At 36.0% G+C, this 4,230-nt stretch overlaps 1 pseudogene; it reads right to left on the reverse strand.

Moving 5' to 3' along the window:
• Positions 1 to 1,670: 1,670 nt before the first annotated feature.
• LOC125934449 (39S ribosomal protein L45, mitochondrial-like) lies at positions 1,671 to 2,575 on the reverse strand (annotated as a pseudogene).
• Between the last annotated feature and the right edge of the window lie 1,655 nt (positions 2,576 to 4,230).

The raw sequence follows: 4,230 nt of genomic DNA on the forward strand, positions 1-4,230 counted from the left end.
AAGAAAAACAAAGTCTTAAAAGCAGCTAGAGAAAAAGTAACATCTTAATTTTAGGACACAATTTGAATTTTTGCTAGCTTCTCATCAGAAAATGTGGATATCAGAAGACAGTCAAACAAATTTAAAATATTAAAAGGAAAAAATCTGTCCATCTAGACATCTATATTAAGCCAACACACATATCAAGAATAATAAATACATTTTCAGATTAGAAAATAGAAAAGCTGTCATAACTCATTGCCAGCAGATATCAAATACAAGAAAGACAAAGACAGTTTTTCTGGCTAACAGAAGTTGAACACAGATGGATAGGGGGTGACTGGGTGGCTCAATCATTTAAGCATCTGACTCTTGGTTTCTGCTCAGGTCATGATCTCATGGTTCATGGGTTCAAGTACTGCATTGGGCTATGCACTGACTATCTCCCTCCCTGCCCCTCTTACTCTCTCTCCTTCTCTCAAAATAAATAAATCCCCTTAAAAAAAGTTAACAGATGGATACATAGATCCTTAGGAAAGAACAAAGGATCAAAAGATAGTAAATATCTGGGCAAATGTTAAAAAACAAAACAAACTTTTCTTCCCCCTATTAATTGCTTTAAAAGAAAGTATAGGGGCATCTGGGTGGCTCAGTTGGTTAAGCACCCGACTTTGGCTCAGGTCATGATCTCACAGTTCATAAGTTCGAGCCCCACATCAGGCTCCGTGCTGACTCACTCCTCTCCCTCTCTCTGCCCCACCCCTGCTCTTGTGCCTGTGTGCACATGCTCCCCTCTCAAAATAAACATTTATATATATGGTTTTTTATATAGATATAGATACTATACATACAACAACTGTAACATGGAGGAAATGGAGTTAGACTTATAAAGCTGTACTATTACCTTATTTTATATGAAACAATATTAATTCCATACCGACTATGAAAGGAGGTACACTGCAATCCCAAGAGCAACCACATGAGACAATGCAAAATGGATAACAAAATATTAACTAACATAGAATTCTTAACATATACTTAAATAAATAATTTTATTTTTTAAATATTTTTGAAAGATAAAGGATTTCCTTGAATTTATATTCTATGAGATATAAATGCTGATTACGTGAGTCAGTAAACAAGAAAGGACCCTCTTCAATGAACACTAATTATTTTTCCCAAGTCGGGATTTCCTGGAAGTCACATCACTCACAGTTCAGTCTATCTTCCACTTCTGCCATCTGAAGGCTGATCTACTTCCAACTTAAACCCCAGGAAAGGTACAGAGCCCACCACAGTTTGTCCAATACCCTAACAGTGTTTTATGTAAACCCCTTATCCCTGGCTTTTAATTAAAAAGAGAATTCTGCCAGTTTTCTCCTAACAGTCTCTGCTGCCGGATAAAAAAAGTATCTGCATCATACTTTGCTTGAGACTCAGAAGTCAGACATACAATTTCAAAAGGAAGAAGAAGAATTGGTTCATGGCTGTGCCTATCAGCCACCCATGTGGGCCCAGCCATCAGCTGTGGTTGCCAAGCAGACAGCTAAAAACACCTAAGCAGGACAGGACCGGACAAAGGTAGATCTTTCTATGACATCATGGAGAGATGACTGACTTCAGAGCTCCCAGACTCCACAGCTTCCAGCTGCGTCATTGTCCATGTGTCACCCCTAGAGTCATTTTTGCCCTCAGGATAGCTGAAGCTTATGGGCCTCTCCTTGTGGCACTTCCTAGTCTTCCCAGGGTTTTAGCTGAGGCCCAGGGATCATCACTGCCTTAAGGGCAGACTGCTTAGGGGGTACCCATGGGGGATGATCTTGCCATGCATTCTCCAGCTCCATAGGGCTTTACCAGGGGCTTTTCAAACCCAACACACTCCAGGATATCCCTGAGCACATCTTCCTGTCCATACACCCACCTACCAAAATGGTCATAAATGGCCAGAATATGCTGGGTGTGCATGCAGATGATGAGTTGGCCATACATGTTGCTCTGGTGCAATAGACTTGAACAGTGAAGTTGAACCACCAGGTGTGGATCTAAAGATCCTATGAAGCTCCAGCAGATAGTCATATATTTGATGTCCCAGACCATGTCCGGAAAAAAATTTTTTTTCAGTCACCAAGGTATGAAGCCAGTCATGGTCTGAGTTATTTAGACAAAGGTGAGCTTCAGTAAAGATATCCCTAGCTTTTTCAGGATTAGGATTACGTTCTCTAATCCTCCATATTGAGAATTTTGATGCCAATCTCTTCTTCAATCTCTCACTTCTCTGTGCCAATTGTTCCTTTGAAAGAGAGGACAAGTGAGTATCACTCTCTCGAGGAACAACGATGTCAAAGATACCAGCCGTACAGGCCAAGCATAGGGGATGCTCCAAACATTCTGGAGGAGTGACCAGTCCTGCTTTCCGGGCATGTTTTATAAACTCCATTTCTGATTTGTATTTGGGTTCATAAGTAGGAGGTGTGAAATGTTTCTTAACCCTCACTGGAACTACAACTGTGGACTGAATCACCAGGACTGGCTGCCAAGACCACCACACTAAAGCTCTGGATAAACAAAGCAAACCCCATGGTGTGAGGGCTGCCATTTTTTTCCTTAAAATATACTTTAATACTTTCAAAAAGCAGAAAGGAGGAACAATCAAAGATCAGAGGGACAAAGTAAAGAACAATCATGACAAAATTATATAAAATGTTAATGAACTAAATGCTGTCAGTAAAAGTCAGAAATTGTCAAAATACACACACAAGACTCAATAATATAATGTATGTTGTACATTATAAATAATGCATATGTAATACAAATCTACAAATATAACTTAAATAAAAAGGTTAAAAGCAAATAGACTGTAATAGACATCATGCAAAGAGTAAGCAAGTAGACTAAATGGCTAAATTAAAAGCAGGAAAAAAAAAATTCCAGACAAAAAATATTACTGTAGAAAAGACTTTTAAAAATGATCAAAGATTTAATTCATGAAGATGATATAATAATTTTAAGTATGGGCACATCTAGTGATGGAAATTCAACATATGTGAGATACAAATTAACTGAATTAAAAATAGGAAAAGATAATACCAAACATATAGCCAGAGATTTAAACAGAATTCTCAGTACTAAATAGAACATAAAAACAAAACAAACAAAAAACAGTAAAAATGGAGATGATTTCAACGGTACTAGCAACCATATTCAGCTAATATTTTTTTCAACTTATAAAATACACCAACTGCAGAAAATACATTTCTTAACTGTATGTAGTGTATTCTCTAAATAGTCAAACCTGTTGTCTCATACAAGAAATTTAAGTTTTAAAAATTGCATCTATATAGAGTATGTTGCTACTACAAAGGAATTAAATTTTAAAAACAGCATATTTAAGAATGCTCACCTATTTCGATATTAAGCAACACACTTTTTTTTTTTTTTTTAATTTTAATGTTTATTTTTGAGAGAGAGACAGACAGACAGCGCATGAGCAGGGTTGGGGCAGAGAGAGGTAGATGCAGAATGTGAAGCAGGCTCCAGGCTCTGAGCTGTCAGCACAGAGCCTGACATGGGGCTTTAACCCATGGATTATGAGATCATGACTTGAGCCAAAGCCAGTTACTTAACTGACTGAGCCACCTGGGTGTCCCTAAACAACACATTCCTTAAATATCAAGGGTCAAATAATAAAAAATAATAATAATGAAAAATAAAGTATTTTAAACTGAAAGTATTTTATTGTTTATAATAAAAGCATATAAAAATTTAGGATGCCAGTAAAGCAGTGCTTTGAGGAAAATTTATAGCATTTAAGGTTTACTTTAGAAAATAAGAAATATTTTAAACGATGACCTATGGTTTTACTTTAAGTATTTAGAAAAAAACAAAGAAATGCAAACTACAAGAAGCCAAAGGAAAGACATAATAAAGATATAAGCTAAAGAAAGAAAATTTTATATGCCACAAGTCATTTTTTGCAAAGAATTCTGAAAAGAATCACAACACAACTAATTAGTTCAGCCAGACTAATCAAGGGGATAAAAGAGTATAAGTGAGTGAGAGAACACACAATTATCAGTATCAGGAATGAAAGAAATGTTATCATTAGTAAAATTATAGACAAAAGACATCAAATGGATGAAATAATTATGAACAATTTCATTACCACAAATTTGACAATCTAGATAATGTGCAAATAATCCCTTAAAAATTACAAAAATAAGACAAATTTAAATGGAAAAGATAGATCACTTA

Source organism: Panthera uncia (genome assembly GCF_023721935.1).
Source record: "Panthera uncia isolate 11264 chromosome A1 unlocalized genomic scaffold, Puncia_PCG_1.0 HiC_scaffold_17, whole genome shotgun sequence".
In the NCBI taxonomy this organism is placed as follows: Eukaryota; Metazoa; Chordata; class Mammalia; order Carnivora; family Felidae; genus Panthera; species Panthera uncia.